The sequence below is a fragment of the Hylobates moloch genome, unplaced genomic scaffold, assembly GCF_009828535.3.
Source record: "Hylobates moloch isolate HMO894 unplaced genomic scaffold, HMol_V3 SCAFFOLD_1, whole genome shotgun sequence".
Classification (NCBI taxonomy): Eukaryota; Metazoa; Chordata; class Mammalia; order Primates; family Hylobatidae; genus Hylobates; species Hylobates moloch.
Window position 1 is genome coordinate 203,519,156 of NW_026652276.1, and position 20,402 is coordinate 203,539,557.

The 20,402-nt window shown below is 36.2% G+C and overlaps 1 protein-coding gene across 5 annotated transcripts in view; it reads right to left on the reverse strand.

Moving 5' to 3' along the window:
• CADPS2 (calcium dependent secretion activator 2) overlaps positions 1-20,402 on the reverse strand; it is a 572,316-nt gene that overhangs the window by 244,649 nt on the left and 307,265 nt on the right. The window lies entirely within an intron of this gene.

A 20,402-nucleotide genomic window follows, 5' to 3' on the forward strand; every position in this document is an offset into this window, starting at 1 on the left:
ACAACCCTCACTTCACAGAGTCAACCCAGGAAAGAGAAGCCTACTCTTCAGATGTTAGGTGCCATGCAGATAACACAAGGTATTTTCCCCCTTTTAAAATCAGTTATGACATATTTAGGCACAGTTTACATCTAAGCCTTAATATTTTTAAATGAGAGCATTATAGGCTAAAATACAAAATATGTGAAGCGCACTGCATTATATTTTAAGCCATAAACCTGAAGTTTAGATATGAATGGAAGAATTATAAACATTCTCAGGTATGCTAATTTTTTTCACAAACAAAATAAATATGTTCATTAAAATTATATTGAAACATATCTTCTTGTGCATAAATCTTGAGGCAACACAAAGTGATTGTGAATCTGAAATTTCTTTGTAATATTGTTATAATTTTACTTTAATATAACAAAACTAAGTCCAGTCTCAAGTTGTTACAGATAGTCTTTACCAATTTAATAAGGCTGCCTTCTATTCTTAGATTCTAACAGTAAAATGTTTTGAAAGCATTCATGGCAATTGACTTTGTTATGCCCTTCCCCTACCCTCAAATCCTCATTTTCAGTATAAGTAGAAACCTTCACCGAGAAATCTTTAAGCAAGACTGTCCTTCTCTCTAGGAAAGACAACACAGTCATAAAAGCTTCTCAAACTATTCTCAACTTGCAAATTGTTAAATGTATCTACTATTTTGAGACTTTTCTCAAGCCTTTCCTAAAAGCCATAGCTGTGTTGAATCCAGCATATCTATATACTCAAGTATATAAAGGACATCTAAGAACAAACTAAATGACATTTGCAATGTTTTCACAATTATGATCATACTCTAGAATTCATTTTGACTGCTAAAATACCCAATGTAATATTTTACAGATTCTTTCTTAAGTGACAGTAAAGAAAAATAAGCTGATAGCTTTTGGCTCAAACCAGTAGACAGAGGAATATCATTATCAACTTAGAAGGTTATTCCAAAAAAGAATAAAAGACTAAGATAGATCTCTATATCCTCTGTAGCTATAGCTGCTATTTTCCTAACAAGTCTGGAAAGCTTTTTCTCTTTATCCACTCCACATCCACCCCCCACACCAACTTTAAAAAAATTATTTGGCATGAGCCACTTACAGACTTTATTGCTTTTTAATTCTTCCTTCTATGTTTATATAAAAATTGGTATTGTACCAAACTCTAAACTCTTATACAGGAAGGGAATATTTAAATGAAAACTTTTGACAATTTCTCATTCTGTAAATGCCGATGATGGCTTGCTAAATTAGGTCCCAAGGTAACTGATTTTGGCTGATCCACAGATTAAAGACTATCCCAATATCGAATACCATTCTTTCTGCCACATTTTATTTTTTGATGGGTATTTCTAACTGAAGTCAGTGGCAGGATTTATTGCTCAGCTCTGTTCAATTAAATAAACACTGAGTTCTTACTATGTGAGGATACACAAAGATTAAAGAATATGAATGGCTCACATCTCTCAAGAGCTCAGTTCCTCTTCAATAGGGCTTAGTTTATGTCTTTTATTAACAGCACTCTTAGCTCTGATAATATCACTTCTTCCTATTGCTCTTCTTTCCCTAGAGTATGCAATGGTTTCCTGATTTAGTTAATTTCTGGGTATATTCACAATCATCTGCTTGGCTTCTCCCTATCATATGTATATCTAATTCCCTATTTTATGTTCCCTCCATTGGAAAGACCTAGGAATGTTTGTTTTTCTGGACAGACTGACTAACTGATAAAGGTGTGAACATTGGCACGTGTAACAAACGGAGGTCCACAGATATGAAATCTTCTCTTTCTAAGAGAAGTGCATTGGTAAATAAATGCTGAACTTAAACTTCAAAATGGTCTGTAAAATAGTTTTCAGGCTCCCAAATTGCACAAGCAAAAAAATGGTCATACTCCTTTATCCAATTTCGCCATGAATAAATAGATAAGGAAGCAGCTCCCAAGGTGCAGAGCCCAGAGGGCCATGGAGAATAAAGGACAAGGGAGTTCTTCTCAGAATACACAATACAGCTCTAATCAAGAGATCTGGAACACTTCCTTGGCAGGGTGGCTTCACAGTGCCTGCCAGATAGGATTTCATTATTGTAATTGGACAATTACTGCTGTGCGTTTCCCACTTTTCCTTTTTCCACATGGCAAACTTACCCATAGCTCTCCTGTCCCTGTTCCGTTACTGTATATTGGATTTATGCTGAGGCAGAATGGGGAGGGAAGATGTCATAGGCAGTTACCATGAACTTTAGTTCACAGGTTTCCAGCCTGCAAAGAGCCACAGCTAACTGTGACGCAGATATTGGACTGAATATAAAAATGAAATAGGACTTTGGGCTGTTTCTCTTGAGTTGAGGTGAATGTGTTCTAGGTTTAGGAAGAAGGGCAACAAAACAACTTGGTGGCCACAAGGGTGAACTATGGCACACCGGCTGGCTATCTGCCATGATTCATGCTTTCACCCGTATAGAACTGTTGCTAGTAAACAGCTAATTAGTTAAGAACCAGGTTTTCTAGCTCCTTCTGCTTCTAAGTAGGGACATACAAAAGTTCTTGTTAAAGGGGTGAGAAGTGACATGTGTCACCTTGGGAAAAGGTGATCAAGATACAGGCTTGATGTCTTTACCCCACTTTATTCCACTGCCAGCCAAGTTCAGAGAACACCAATACCCTAGGAAGTGAAAGAAATCAGAGCCCTAAATCACCATGTGGAAGAAAGTCATACTTCTGTCAAGAATATCTGTGGTAAACTCTTACAAACCTGATATTAATTTGAATTATTGAAATGTAACAACTTTCTTGTTACAGCATTTAGCAGTATCCTAATACATCAACAAGGTGTTTTGTTTCAAAATCTTTCAAAAGCAAATAAGGGAATAAAGAATTTTTTTTTATTAGAAGCAGTTCCACTTCAATAGGACTCAGTTCATGTTTAGAGATTGTGTCTGATGTTGACAGTCATAATAATTAAAATATTTAACAGATACAGAAGCTTACTAAGGATCCTTCTGTATCCTAAATTCACATTTAAATTAAATTATAGCTCTGTACAAATAACTTTTAATATCATTTAGCAAACTATTTTGTTCTTTACCATTCATTTCTCTTAACCTTTCCGTATGCATTTCTGCTTCTTCTCATTTATTTTTGTCACCAACACTTTAAATGTCTTGTCAGCATGGCACAAAAATGATTTCTTATCTTAAACATAAAGCTAATATGTCTTCATAATAAAATGTCAGCGTTACTTGTCATCTTTGCTAAGGTGTAATGGAAACCACAAAATGTTTTTTTAGAATTTAAAATTCCATCAAATTTAATATACAGGAAGAAAAACTAAGACTTAAAAAAATGAAATATACACATTTACACAAAGAAATCTTTAGAGTGATGTGGGGTTCAGAAGTGGCTTTCTCTTAAAATATATAAGCTGTCATTTCTACATTGTTTCTTTTCTACTGAGATACCTGATTGAGGCCAAACTACATACATTTGTGCGTAGACTCTGTGATGTGTGAAATCAAGACTATTTAAATTGCTAAACTCTATTTCAACAAAAACCTGAAAAACTAAAACAAAAAACAAAACAGCACTGGGTGCTGGGGGAGACAAGCTAGAAAAACAGAGGGGCTAGATAGACAATTCACTACCTTCTCCCATATATGTCTCTTAGCTTAGAGAAAGGAAAAAAGACCCTGGGACCACAATAGTTGCACCATATCTTATGGCAAAACAGTAGACAAACAGTTGGTACAATTGTAGCTCAAAGATGAGTGCATTCAGCAATTCTTGAAAAAATCAGGACAGCTTTCATAGAGGAATTACAGTTTCACTTGAAAGTCTAAAAGAACACATAAAATTTATAAGGCTGACATGGGGTAGTGGATGAAAACTAAAGATACGGGGGCTGTTGAAACCAAACACTGTAACAGTGGCACCCTAGAAAAAAGCACATGATTCCAATGCTGACATTCATAACATTACTTTAGGTTCTCAAGCTCTTCCCCAAGCTTGGCTGTTCAACTTTTTCTCTGTTCCCTGGACCTAGCCTCAGTCAGTTTCCACTGCTCTCCACGAAAAGAACTTCAATCAGTACAAACACTCATTACATTTTCTGCCATGTCAATTCTCTTTATGTTCTCAAAAGAAGAGAGGGCCAGGTGTGGTGGCTCATGCCTGTAATCCCAGCACTTTGGGAGGCCGAGGCAGGTGGATCACAAGGCCAGGAGTTTGAGACCAGCCTGGCCAACATAGCGAAACCTCATCTCTACTGAAAATACAAAAAATTAGTCAGACATGGTGGCGGGTGCCTGTAATCCCAGCTACTTAGGAGGCTGAGACAGGAGAATAGCTTGAACCCAGGAGGTGGAGGTTGCAGTGAGCCAAGACTGAGCCATTGCACTCCAGCCTGGGTGACAGTGCGAGACTCCATCTCAAAAAAGAAAAAAAAAAAGAGAAGATAACCCGAGGACCCTCTGGGCATCACCTTTCTAGAGTTAGCAAAAGGGACAAGACTCTATAATTGAGACCAGTCACCAAGGAGGCAGAAGAAAGCTGAAGTTTGTGATGTACCAAATTTAAGGGGGAGAGTTTTTTAGGTAGTAGGAAGGGGGCATCAGGGTCACATGGGGATCAAGAGGTCACACATTGTTGGGTCTGAAAGGCTACTGCCTGGTTCAAAAAGAGAGAGGTGACTGGAGATCTGAGCAGGAAAAAGTTTAGTTGAGGCCAGATAGCAATGGTGTGAGGGACATATTATGTTTGAGGAATAGCATAAGACTCCATTTAAGGTTTAAGTTGGCAAAATCAGGTAAGTTGGGCAAAATCATTTTGGCTAGAAGGTTACTGTGTGTAAAGGCAGGGAGGATGACAATACAGACAGGTAGGTTGAAGGAGATACAGGAAGGTTAAGCTTACGGATAAAACCAGTAATTATGGAAGATTAGGGATAGACTGTAAGAAATGTGTTTTGCTAAGTGTGTGTTATCCTATATAGGTAACATTTAGTAAAACAATGTTTACAAACCAGAGAATGAAAATCAAATTTTCATACTCGAGTAAAGAATAATTCTCCTCTCTCTAGCTACATACGTCTTAGAGATGAGTCATGTGACTCAGTGATCAGGTTTCTCATATCCAACTAAGTGATGAACTAGCCTCAAACAGAGGAAGAAGGAAAACAATTGGCAGAAATCATGGTTCAATTTTTGATTAAAAATGACTTCTGCTTACAAACAGGTGTCCTTGAGACAAAGGATATTTTAGGCAAATGGCTGAGGGAACATCTTTCCAGATAAGTAGAGCCTATCTCTATAAGAAACCTTGACTTTTTGGGTTTAGTTGATGTTTCTTTTTCTCTTTCAATTGACAGAGATTTTATACTTTAGCAAAGATTCATAATGGCAGTCCCTAGCAAATCTTTCAAATACCTTCTTGAGAGTGTAGGACCTTGAGGTAGCATATGTTATGAAAGGACTACCTGAAGTTTTTTTCACTTCAGTATTTATTTAGCAGATGTTAATAACCACATATATTAATATTTGCCCCAATATCAGAACCCTTATAGTATGTGAAGATGGATTAGATGATTTGTCTAAGCGAAATCTATATTCTTCCTTAGTAACAGTTTCCTGTGTTTTAATACACTTGAGGTTGCTAAATTAAAATTATTTATTTAATATCATGGCTTCCTGTCCTACTTAGTGGAAACAAAGAACACCTGCTCACTCTTACAGACACAATGCTCTTTTGTATACTGAAAGATTAGCATTAAATCTTCTGTCAACCTTACTGTTCATGGGCTAAATCAAGTTCCTTTATTTTCAAAGCTGGAAAGAATTTTGGAATTTACAATATGGAATTGATCAAACTCCCAACCTTTTACCAAATGTGTACTTGGCCCAACAGAGAACCACACACCACATCTCCTTCCTTCTATACAGTACATTTTTTTAAATAAGAAAGGCCTTTCTTTGAAAAAATAAAATGGGGTAGAAGAAAAACAAAGTATCATCCTAAGTGGATATTTTTTCCTTGACATTAGCTTGTTAAAAGATCAAGATTAGAAGCTTTGTTATTTGCATGATGGGAGGATTAAGGATAAAGCAAGGAAAAGAAAAGTAAGATGTGTCAATCATTCTCCAGTTTTTCCTGACATCTCTATTTAATAATGATATGAAGGGGGCATTAGGCAAGCCCTTAGTAGTGTATGCTCCTTGAGAGCAAGAGCTATTGTGTAGTAGACAGGGTAATTCATTTGTACCACATAGGGTCGCTTAAATGAGTATCTTTAAGACATTCTTTTTTCACCAGTTTTTTATTGAAATTACTATATTTAAAGTATGCATCCTGATGTTCTGATACACAGTGAACTGATCACTACAGTCAAGCTAATTAACATATCCATTTCTTGACTGTTAACATTTTAAAAAAATCTCTAAGCCTTCTTAACCACAGTTTCCTTCACAGTCTATTGTAAACACTCACCAAGTATTTGTTGGTTGGATGGTTGGCTGGAAAGACGGATGGATGAATGAATGGGTGGGTGGATGCTTAGAAAAATTAGAAATAAAAATGTAAACCTAAAATTAATACTTCACTGTGATGAAAAGAGAAAAAGTCTTGATGGCTAAATTACTGCCAAAATTTGATAACAGAGAATGATGGTAATTAATTCTACAGTATGTCGTTTACTTACCAGTCTCTCAAAATCTATGAAACTTTCATCCTTCCATATCTGGAATGTAATAGGTAGAATACTGGCTTTCCAAAGATGCCCAGATCCTAATCCCCAGGACTTGTGAATATGTTTTTACCTTAAATGGCAAAGGAGAATTAAGGTAGCAGATGAAATTAAGATTGCTAATTAGGCAATTATTCACCAATCCAGGTGGGCCCAATACAATCACAAGGGTTCTGAAACATAGCAGAGGAAGGCAGAGGAGTCAGTGTTGATGTGAAAAGGACTTGATCAGCCATTACTAGCTTCGTAATTGAAGAAAGAAATGAGTCAAAGAATGTAGGCAACCCCAGAAATGGGAAAAGGCAAAACAAAACACACAACAAAGATTCTCCTCTAGAGCATCTAGAAAGGAACAGAACCCTGCTGATAGCTTGATTTTAGCTCACAGAGATTCATTTTGAACTTCTGACTTCAGAACTATAAGATAATGAATTTATATTGTTTTAAGTCACTAAGTTTTTGGTAAACTGTTGCAGCAGCAACAAGCAACAAGAAACTAATGTGTAGACAATGAAAGCTAAAATTTCATCATAAAGGAAAATTAAATTTACCTTTTAAATTTCTCCTCATAAGTGTGTGATTTAAAGATATTTTTACATATTGATTTCTATCATCAGCTTTGCTTACTTTGTGTGTGCTTATATCTTGCAAACACCTGAAGCATTCTGCTTGTAAAAAATATTTTGAAATGCTTAATTTTCTCTCATTTTGTACTAATGTAGTTAAACAAAATTTTGACTTTTCTTATAATAAATTGAAAAAATTTTTTAAAGACTTAACAGTGAAGCTGATTATTTTGGTTACCAGAATGAAGACCATTATGCTTATATTATTAACAAAGTTCAAGTTCCATACAACCTAATGATTAAGAATTATTTCTGCTATTTCAAAGCCTTTCTTGAAGATTCTGAAAGACATAATCAAGTTTGTCAGTCACTATATTTTTCAAGGCTCAATTAAGGATAGTGTTTTTTATTAATATTCATAGATCACTTTTCTTGTTTATAAGGTACTGATTTCATCCTTCTTAGATAGAGCAATATACTCCAACACAGCTATATTTGTGTTTTTAATACTTACATAGACAGGAAAGCATCATTATCAACTGAGTGTCTTGGAATGCTTTGTGAAATTTAAATCAATTCTCACATCACCCCTCAAAGGTAGGCACTATTTTGTTATGTAAATAACTTGGCACTGAAGTTAAATAAATACCTAGAGGCAAATCACTTCAAGATAACAACAGACACTTTCAATTTTATACCGCCCCCTTCAATTCAACATATTATCTCCTTAATTATTTCATAAATATAACAAATTTAGTTTTGTTCTTAATCTTTGGTTATTAAGTACAATAAGAATTTTTAGAGCTAAGTCAATGTCAGTCAATCCATAACATATGGTGGTAGGATAGAAAAGAGGGAGGTACACACAATGTCTAGACTTGGACAATTATTTTAGCTGTATCCTTAAAGTGAAGAGCATGGAACATAAAGTTATGGCAAAATGTTTTGGGACTGGCTAGCTAATTCATGGACTACTGATAGATGTGGGTATTTAAATTAAAAACTAACTACAGGTTGTGCATTCCTAATCCGAAAATCCAAAATCAGAAATGCTCCAAAACCCTAAACTTTTTGAGCATCCATATGGTACTCAAAGGTCATGCTTAAAGGAAATGCTCACTGGAGCATTTTGGATATCAAATTTTTAGATTAGGGATGATCATCCATTAAGTATAATGCAAATATTCCAAATTCTGAAAAAATAAAAAATCTAGAATACTTCTGGTTGCATTTTGGATAAGGGATACTCAACCTGTACCACCTTAAAGTGTGAAGGTGAGCTCTTGTTCTTCATATGAATAAGGAATCTATGCAAGGTCTAACAATCACAACGTAATAATGTACCAAAATAACACTAATGAAAACCCTTCCAAGTTGGAATACTTACATACTGTTGGTGGGAATGTAAATTAGTACAACCTCTATGGAAAACAGTATGGAAATTTCTTATTTATTTATTTAGAGATGGAGTCTCACTCTGTCGCCCAGGCAGGCTGGAGTGCAGTGGCATTATCTTGGCTCACTGCAACCTCTGCCTCCTAGGTTCAAGCAATTCTCCCGCCTCAGCCTCCAGAGTAGCTGGGACTACAGGTGCACGCCACCATGCCTGACTAATTTTTGTACTTTTATTAGAGATCCATTTTCACCATATTGGCCAGGCTAGTCTCCAACTCCTGACCTCGTGATCCACCCACCTCGGCCTCCCAAAGTGCTGGGATTACAGGTGTAAGCCACCACACACCTGGCTGGAGATTTCTTAAAGAACTAAAAATAGAAATATCATCAGATCCAGCAATCCCACTACTAAGTACCCAAAGTAAAAGAAATCAGTATATCAAAAAGACACCTGCATGCCTATGTCCATCACAGCGTTAGTCACAATAACAAAGTCATAGAATCAACCAAAATGTCTATCAACAGATAATTGCATAAATAAAATTTTAATTGCATAAACATATGTGTGTACACAGACACACACATACACACACATGCACACACACACAAAACACTACCCAGACATAAGAGAGAATGAAATTATGTCTTTTACAACAACATGGATGGAGCTGGAGGCCATTATCCTAAGTGAAATAATTCAGAAACATAAAGTCAAATACAGCATGTTCTCACAAATGAGAGTGAAACAATGGGTATACATAGATATATGGAGAGGAGGGGAATAATAGACACTGGAGACTCCAAAAGGGGGCAGTAGGAAAGGAGGGTGAGCACTGAAAAATTACTTACTGGATATGATGTTCACTATTCAGGTAATGGGTACACTAAAAGCCCAGACTTCACTGCTATAGCAATATAACCATGTAACACGACTGCACTTATACCCCCTGAATTTATAGAATTAAAAAAAAAAAACTTCCCAATTTGCCATTTTATATGTATGCAAACTAGTCAGTAGTCACTTAAGCAATGGGAAAGGAAGATGGACAGGTGAGTATGAGGTCGAGAAATCTCTGTGATACATTTTCATATGCTCAAAAAATCAGATTCAGAAAAGTAAATAACATAGGAAGATGGTGGGGAATAAGGTCAGGACATGGAACGATTCATGGGCAGAAGAGATGTTATGTGACTTGTTCATGGCCTCATGGCTACTATGGCAGAGCCAATACCAGAATTAATGTCTTCAAAATCAGATTTCAAACTTTTCAGTTTGTCATGCTGAATAACCAACTAATTTGAATCTTGCTCTTCTGATCTAAGGACTTCTTGACTCATACAATGCATATAATACAAACCATCAGGGAATAAGAGTGTTTTCTCATACCACTGCTAAAGGCAACAGAGGTAAATATTTTTTTCCAGCTTTACTGAGGTATACTTGACAAAATTATATATATTTACACTATACAACATGTTTTAATATCCATCTAACATAGTTTTTGTGTGTGTATGTTCTGAGAACATTTAAGATATATTCTCTTAGCAAATTTTCAAGTGTATAATTCATGATTATTAACTATGGTCACCAGGCCATACAACAGATTTCTGGGACTGATTCATCTTAACGAAAACTTTGTAGCCTTTGATCAACATCTTCCCATTCCTCATCCCCTCCACGCCTATGACCCTGGTAACCACCATCCTACTCTCTGCTTCTAAGAGTTTGGCTTTTTTAGATTCTACATGTAAGTGACATCATGTGGTATTTGTCTTTCTGTGCTTGGCATATTTCATTTAGCACAATGTCTCCCAGCTTGATTAAATGACAAGATTTCTTCAGTTTTTAAGGCCGAATAAAATCCTGCTGCACATATGAAACAAATGCTCAACATCGCTAATCATCAGGGAAATGCAAATAAAACCACCTCACACCTGAATGGCTATTACCAACAAGATAAAAGATAAGAATGGCTATTATCAACAAGATAAAAGATAAGCATTGGTGAGGATGTGGGGGAAAGGGAACCCTTGCATACTGTTGGTAGGAATGTGCATTAATATAGCCATTTCAGAAAACAGTATGGAAGTTCCTCAAAAAAAGTAAAAATAGAATTACTATATGATTCAAAAATCCCACTTTAAGGTATATATCCAAAGGAAACGAAATCTGTATACAGAAGAGATATCTGCACTCCAATGTTCATTGCAGCTTTACTGACAATAGCCAAGATATGAAATCAACCTAAATGTCCATCAATGAATGAATAAAATGGGGTGGATATTCTAAAGTGACTTTGAATAGCTCTGAGATACACAGGAATTATTTTATTAATGTAGTGACTAAAAGAGCTTAGTAATAGACTTGAGAATGTTTCAATTTACTTCTATTTTAGGTAGAAGACTAACATACTAGAATTTCACTCGCTGTAGGAGCCAAATTGTACATTGCTCTAGTTTATTACTTGATTAGGGATATCAGGCATCCAAACAAAAGTAACTAATTCCACTTTCTAGCATAACTTTGCATAGGAGAAATGAAACCAAATGAAGCACATTTCAGATTTATTCATTTGTTCACCCATCCCTCCAACATTAATTGGACATATACTGTGAGTCAGAAACTGCTAGACAGCTGCTGTTGCTAAAGTGCATAATATGTCCATGGCCTTACCCTCAAAAGGATAACAATATAGTAGATGCCACTATGAACTGGAAGAATTTAATTTGCATCTTTGTGCCACAGTTGCTTTATCTGGAAAGTGAAGAGATTGTATTAAATGAGCTCCAGTGTCCTTTTAAACTCCAAATTCTACTAACCAATAAAACAGAAATAGCCAGAAATAACAATGTTTTGTTTCTTAATTATAGATAAAATATCACATGAATTATGTAAAAACTAATTTATCTAGTAGTTTTTCTTCAAAATTCAGCTGAACATAAAATTTCAGTTTCACTGACTTAGGAAGTACAGTTTGCAGCTAACTCAATCCCATCAGCACCTTGAAAGATAACCTCTACTCTCCCGTCACTAGATACTCAGCTTTTAATTTATATTTAAAAAGGCACTGACTATTCTGGCTAGGTTGTTTGTTTTATTTGTCCTAAGGATTACAAAAGCGTCGACTTTGGTGTGATGCACACATGAAGGACACCCCTATCAGCTTCCTGAACATCTCCTTTTTTCTTCCTGAAACAATTCTGATTTTGTACAAAGCAACAATTGTTAAATAAATGTACAATCTTCTAAACCTTTTTCGAACCTAAAGATGACTATGTGACACTAGTTTAAAAGATAACTAACCATTTAAATAATGTAAAAACAATGTAGTGTAGGTTTGTAACATATGTAAAAGTACAATGCATAACAATAACTCAAATGATGGGAGGGAAGAACTAGAGGTATAATATTGTAAGGTTCTTAAATATACATTAAATGTTATACTGTTACTTGACTTAGCCTCTGATGAGTTAAAACAACATAAAATAACAAGACATTTATCAGTAACAGAGCAACAAAGAAGAAAAACTAGAATCTTAAAGAATATTCAACCTGAAAAAAGCAGAAGAGGAAAAAGGGAATAACAGAAGAGAAAGAGAAAACATCTAAATGACAGATTTAAGCTTAATCATATCAATATTCATATTAAAATATAATTTAAATAACCCAATTAAAAGGCAGAGGTGTGTCAGAATGGATAACAAAGACACAATTATATGTTGCTTCAAGAAATATAGTCTAAGTGTAAAGAAACAAATAGATTTAAAAATGGGAAAAATACAACATGCTAACACTAGTCAAAAGAAAACTGAGGGCTGGGCACAGTGGCTCATGCCTATAATCCCAGCACTTTGGGAGGCCAAGGTGGGTGGACTGCTTGAGCTCAGGAATTCAAGACCAGCCTGGGCAACACGGCAAAACCCCATCTCTACAAAAACAAAAATAACAACAACAACAACAACAACAACAACAAGAAAGCTGAGGCAGCTAAGATAAAGTAGATTTTTAAAGTAAAGTATACTACCAGGGATAAAGAAGGTCATTTCATGATGATAAAAGGTCAGTTAATGAGAAGGAAATCGTAATCCCATCTATCTATACGCTGCCATATCAGATATTCATAAAACATGAGGCAAAAAAATATAAAGTACAAAACTATAGCAAGATATTTCAATACCTAATAGCTATATAATATTTACACCAAAGAGCTCAATGGGACAGAATAGAGAGTCCAGGAATAAGCTTACAGATAAATAGATAATTGATTTTTCACAAAGATGTTAAGTAAATTCAGTGGAGAAAGCTTTTCAACAGACTGTGCTAGAACAACATATTCAAATAAAAACTTTGATCTATATGTAGCTCTAGATCTGAAAATTAACTAAAAATAAATCAAAGACTAAATGTAAAAATCTAAAACTATGCAGCTTCTAGAAGAAAACAGAGGAGAATTCTAACTTCGGGTTTGGTGAAGATTTCTTAGATACAGCACCAAGAACATGAGCCAAAAAGAAAAAAAAAACACAAATTGGACTTAATCAAAATTAAAAATTTTTGTTCTTTGAAATATGATTAAGAGAATAACAAGACAAGCCAAAGACTGAGAGAAAAGTATTTATATCATACTCTCATAAAGAAGGTGTAAATAATATGACCTTTCCAAATTCAAAAATCAGAAAACAAGCAACCCAGTTAAAAACTGGGGAAAATATTTGAACAGATTCTTCATAAAAGAAAAGCTGCAGATGGCAAAAAGATGCTAAATATCATTAGTGTTTTTGCTAAGTGCCAATTAAAACCATAATGAAATAACAATATACACCTATTAGAAGGCATTAGTACAGTGTACATGTCTAATATTTGTTCCACCCGGGACAGAGGAAAACCTCTATTATTCTGAGGAAATAGTAAAATGTCAACTACTTTTACTATAATCACCCACAAAGGACACCATGGAGGATGCTGTGCCTAACATGATCAGCGCCTGTAAGTGGTGATAAGGAAAGAAATACTTTCCTCTACCTCTACAGTGAAGACCCAGGCCAACTTCTCAGAGAATGACCAAGGCAGACACACCGAGCAACGACTTTCAAAGTCAGGCATTGAACGACAGGTAGAAACCCATAACACTTCAAAGCACGTGATTAATAAGCCAGACCTAATTACAAAGAATTTGCATCTTATGTGAATTAGCCCTGGACCTTTCCCTGTCTGCGCTCCTGCTTCGTCACTGGTGTGGTGACTGAGATACGATTATAAAGTCTCATGAAGAATTGCTATCTGAAAGGATTTAAGCCAAATGTAGCCAATACATATAACTGGACCACAGAATTAAAATTTTGTCTCTAATTATCTAGTTTATAAGTAGTTTTCACGGAACTTCTAAAAAACTTCTGAAGCAACAGATCAGGAGCAGATTAAAGATGTTTTATTGAATAATTAACTATACTAATTTTTCACAAATAATTACAAAAAAATTAATAATCACTTTAGGCCTTTCCTTAACTCGCACAGACAAAATTTATATTGAGGATTTAAGAATGCCAGCATTATACATCTACATGTGAATGAAAAAAACATTAGAGAAGCTCCTCGTGAAATCATAATCACAGGTATTTTTCTTCAATTTGAAAGTAAAATTTAATGGCTAATTTTATTGAAATAGCACTAAATGACTGACTGATGCTTTACCTAGTGAATTAATATCATATGCTGCAAGATGGAATGGAAATTCTTTTGCATCCTATGTATGTCTAATTCAACTCTTCAAATATAGGAGACTTTTATATTTGTGGTACAACTTTTCTTAAAATCACAGAAAAGTTAGGCCAGGCGCGGTGGCTCATGCTTGTAATCCCAGCACTTTGGGAGGCCGAGGCGGGCGGATCACGAGGTCGGGAGATCGAGACCACGGTGAAACCCCGTCTCTACTAAAAATACAAAAAATTAGCCGGGCGTGGTGGCGGGCGCCTGTAGTCCCAGCTACTCGGAGAGGCTGAGGCAGGAGAATGGCGTGAACCCGGGAGGCGGAGCTTGCAGTGAGCCAAGATTGTGCCACTGCACTCCAGCCTGGGCAACAGAGCGAGACTCCATCTCAAAAAAAAAAAAAAAAAAAAAAATCACAGAAAAGTTATCCTTCCTCCTTAAATCCTTTCAGATAACAATTCTTCACGAGACTTTAGAGTTGCATCTATGCTTTCCCCATCCCCATGGAAGCAGAGGACTCAGCATCCTTCTGTATATACTGAAGATGTGGTATCAAGGCCATGAACTCAATCTATTAATGGACAATAGGTTCCTTCTGTCTGAAGAAATGTTTTTACAGCAAAATTTCTAAAATGAAAAAAAAAAGTTACTTTGGCAAACCCTCCAAAATTTTTTTGTACTGAAGATGACCCTTTATCAAGTTAAAGAGTTACCCAGGAGTGTATACTACCCAATATTTCACTCTGAAAGACTCAATGGAAAATGTGTTGCCCACAAATAGATGTCCCTTGGGACTGCTATTTAGATTTTTATATGGCTATGTTAGGCAAAACTTGCTTTTCAAGTTTTTCAGAACAAAATTATCTTCATTATGATAAACTATATACTTTGGGATGCTTGACTGGTCAGCTGTTTACCTGCTAGGACATAATCATAATTGTTTCCTGAGAAAAAATCCTTGTTCTGCCTCCAAGTATTCCCTTAGCACCTGGTGGAGGGTTGGCCACCAATTCAGATGAAAAATCTACATATGCCACCTCTATTTCCGTAAATAGGTATTTGCATCTGCCATCCACAAACAAAATTTGCATGCCAAGTACCTGCCAAATAATATAACCTTCAACTGCCCAATGTCTATGAAATTTGAGCTATTATTTCACAAACCTACAGGTTATGACATTTTTCTTATACCGAAGAGTCACTAGGTTCTGAACCTGTCTGCACATTAGTGTCAATGATACTATTTGTACCAGTGCTTCTCAACTCTGTATGCACATTAGCATCCCCTTGGAAGTGTTTAAAACACTCTCTCCTTGGCATATCCCAAACCAACTAAAGGAAATGCTTGGACCTAGAGATTCAATCTTTTTACAACCTTCTCTGACCAGGCACAGTGGCTCATGCCTGTAATCCCTACACTTTGGGAGGTTGGGGTGGGAGGATCACTTGAGCCCAGGAGTTCAAGACCAGCCTTGCAACATTGTGAGACTCCATCTCTATACAAAACAAAAAATTGGCTGGGCATAGTGGCACACACCAGTAGTCCCAGCAACTTGGGAGGCTGAGGTGGGATTATCGCTTGAGTCTGGGAAATTGAGGCTGTAGTAAGCCGAGCTCTCCGGCCTGGGCAACAGAGTAAGACTGTCAAAAACAAAACAACAAAAACAAACAAAAAACTCTCTTCAGGCAGCTCTAACAACTGTCAGAAAGAATGTTTTCATAGCAACATTTCTAAAATTAAAAAATCATTTTGGTAAAATACTCAAAATGTGCTTTGTACTCAAGAATACCATTCAACAAACTAAATAGTTACCAGGAATATATTACACAGTAATTCATTCACAAATAAAAGTGCACTGGCAGCCAGATAGTACCCTAAGAAGATTCAAACATTTTATAAAATGACATAAACTGTATATCTAAAATGACTATGTATAAAAATACTTTAGCTTAAATAATATTTGATTTCTGAAAAATCTCTAAAATGACTGAACCTGCAATTTCTTCAAATGGTTTTCACTATAATAATAAAAATAAGAAATTTTATCTTCTATTGCACTGGGTTACTTTTGAACAGAGTATTCAGATATACACACTTACTGGAATACATTCTAAAGACAAATCAAATGGCAAAAAAAAATGTTGATCTTTACTATGTAAGTTTGTTGGTGGTGGCACTGACATGGTATTTCTGAAATTATTTTGTATATATTATATGATGCAAAATGAGTAAATATATTGATGTCGTGGGGAAGCAGCAAACTCATGTTTTTTTTTTAAAATGTATATTTCTTGGGCTGAGAACAGTGGCTCATGCCAGGAATCCAAGCAATCTGGGGGACTGAGGTGGGAGGATTTCTTGAGTTCAGGAGTTTGAGACCACCCTTGGCAACATAGTAAATCTTTGTCTCTACCAAAAAATCTAAAAATTGGCCCAGCATGGTGGCATACACCTATGGCCTCAGATACTCTGGAAGCTGAGGTAGGAAGCTCTTTTGAGCCTAGCAGGTGGAGGCTGTAGTGAGCCACAATTGTGCCACCGTACTCCAGCCTGGGTGATAGAGTGAGACCCTGTCTCAAAAAAAAAAGTATATTTCTCAACTAAGAAGTGTTGATACATATGTAGAATGTTAGTTTCTAAATTCCATCATCACTAAAAACAACCAGTGCTAATAACAGGCCTGGGGCAGGAAGAGTACAAGTCGAGCCTCTAAAATTTCATGTCCCAGAAAGCAAAGACCAATAGGTACAGGATTTAAAAGAAAAAAAAAAACATATTGGTGCTGTGGGGGAAATTTTTAAAAAAGGAAAAGGAAGATAGTAAAGGAACACACATATGCAAACGCATACATACACACAACTTTGACACAATCTGATCATGAAAAAAGAATAACAGACACAGACTATAACACACAAAATTTTTTTAAATCCATGAATCTTTAGCTAAAACACTGAGTGAAAGGTGGTTAGAGAAACTCTAATAGTAACACCCTACAGCTTATTAAAATCAAAACAAAAAATGGTATCTTTATGATGGAGAGAACTGGCAGATGCTGCCTTAACCAAGTGATAATACTTAATTAAAATCCCCAATATTAGAAAAAACTGTCACTCCGTAACTTTTGATAAGATGCAATGGGAAGCACAAAACATTATGTAGGTGGATGCTTGGCAAAGATGTTTACCTAAAACCAGTCATGAAAAAAATAAGACAAATCCAGAATAAAGAACATTTTATAAGATTAATTTGAATGCTTAAAAATATCATTATAATAAAAGTAAAAAACAAACAGGTGGTGGGAGCATCTAAAAAAAAGGAGACTGAAGAGCTACAACAGCCCAATGCAATGTATGATCCTGGATTGTATCCTAGACGGGGGGAGAATACCAGCTTTTATTGACATGTTGGGATAATTACGGAACTCTGAATATTGACTGCATAGCACATATTTCTGAATCAATATTAAATTTCTTAGGTGTAATGAAGAAATTGAAGTGATGTAAGGAAATGTTCAATTCTTTTTCTTTTCTTTTCTCTTCTTTTCCTTCACCCAGGCTGAAGTACAGTGGTGCGATCTCAGCTCACTGCAACCTCCCCCTCCCGGGTTCAAGTGATTCTCCTGCCTCAGCCTCCCAAGTAGGTGGGATTACAGGTGTGCGCCACCACACCCAGATAATTTTTGTACTTTTAATAGAGGCGGGGTTTCGCCATGTTGGCCAGGCTGGTCTCAAATTCCTGACCTCAGGTGATCTGCCTGCCTCGGCCTCCCAAAGTGTTGGGATTACAGGCATGATCTACTGCAGCTGGACAGAAATGTTAATTTCTTAAACAGCATATGCTGAGGCATTTCATAAAATATTTAAAAGCCTTTTTTATTATAAATGTTTATAATAAACATTATAGACATTTTACGTTTTAGAATAATTTAAGACTTACAGAAAAGTTGCAAAGATAGTATACAGACTTCCTGTACACTCAGTTTCCCTCAGAATGAACAGTATACATTACCATGGTACATTTGTTAAAACCAAGAAACTTACATTGGCACATTACTATTAACTGAATTCCAGATTTTATTTGGATTTCACAAGTTTGTTCATCAATGCCTTCTTTCTGTTCCAAGGTCTAATCCAGAACAGCATATTGCATTTTGTTGTCATGTCTCCTTAGTCTCCTCTGATCTGTGACAGTTTCTCACTTGTCTTTTTTATGACCTTGACAGTCTGGAAGAGTACTGGCCAATTATCCTGTATAATGTCACCAATCTGTGTTTGTCTGATGATTAGCCTGGGTTTTGGGGCAAGAATACCACAGGGGCAAAGTGTCCCTTCTCAAATCATAATAGAGAGCATAGGATATTCACATGACATCAGTGATAGTGGTCATCTTCATCACTTGGTTATCAAGAGAGTATTGGCAGCATATGTTTCCCCCTTAGATTACTTAGATCTGTTTCTTTTCTCATCACCTCTTTCAGTGGAGCTATGTCATACCTGTACAGTACGATTAATTTCATCTGTCTCAGTCTCTATTCCATGTTGGCATCCTTTTGATGCTGCTGGTTGATGTGTTCATTAGGGAAGTGTGTGTGTTCATGTTAGTGTGCATACATTAACGTACATTCTTTGTAGCATAAAGTTCTATACCTCTTGGCAAATACATACAAGTATGCATCTGATATGGTTAGGCTTTGTGTCCCCACCCAAATCTTATCTTCAGTTGTAATTCCCATAATCCCCATAATTTCCATATGTCAGGGGAGAGACCAGGTGGAGGTAACTGGATCACGGGGGTGGTTTTCCTGATGCTGTTCTTGTGATAATGAGTGGGTCTCAGGAAATCTGATTTTTTTTTTTTTTTTTGAGATGGAGTCTTGCACTGTTGCCCAGTGGCACGATCTTGGCTCATGAAACCTCTGCCTCCTGGGTTCAAGTGATTCTCCTGCCTTAGCCTCCTGAATAGCTGGGGTTACAGGTGCCCACCACCACGCCTGGATAATTTTTTGTATTTTTAGTAGAGATAAGGTTTCACCATGTTGGCTAGTCTGGTCTTGAACTCCTGACCTCAGGTGATCCCCCTGCCTTGGCCTCCCAAAATACTGGGATTATAGGCATGAGCCACCATGCCTGGCCTGATCTGGTGGTTTTATAAGCTTCTGGCATTTCCCCTGCTTGCACTTATTCTCTCTCCTGCCACCCTGTGAAGAAGTGCCTTCCACCATGACTGTAAGTTTCCTGAGGCTTCCCTAGCCATGCAGAACTGAGTCAATTAAACCTCTTTTCTTCATAAAATACCTAGTCTTAGGTATTTCTTCACAGCAGCGTGAGAATGGGCTAATACTGCATATAACACACAGTACCATACAGAACAGTTCCTTCACTCTAAAAGTCACCTGTGTACCCCTTTCTGGCTGACAACCCATCTCAGCTCAATTCTTGGCAAACTCGCAACTGTAGTCTACCCCTATAATTTTCTAGAATGAATGGAATAATAAAATACGTCATCTTTTGGGTTTGACTTCTTCCATTTGCATTTACATTCGTCTATGCCACTGCATTAATTAACAGCTTGTTTCTGTTATTGAATAGTATTCCATTCTATGGATGTGCCATGGTTTTATTCACTCGCCAACTAAAGAACATCTTGGTTGCTTCCAATTTTTAGTGATTAAGAATAAAGCTGTTTAAACATTCACACACAGATTTTTGTGTAGACACAACCTTCATAAACCCTTTGGTAAATACCCAGGATTACAATTTTTGGATTGTATAGTAAGTCTATGTTTAACTTTATACAAAAAACTGGCAAGTTGTCTTCCAAAGTGACTACAATTTTACATTGCAACCAGCAATGAGTAAGAGTTTCTGTTCTGCATTCTCACAAGCACTGTCAGTTTTTCTGTATTTTCACCATTTTAGTAGGTGTACAGTGGTATCTTACTGTGGTATAAACTTATTTTAAGTGCTCTGTTGTTCATTT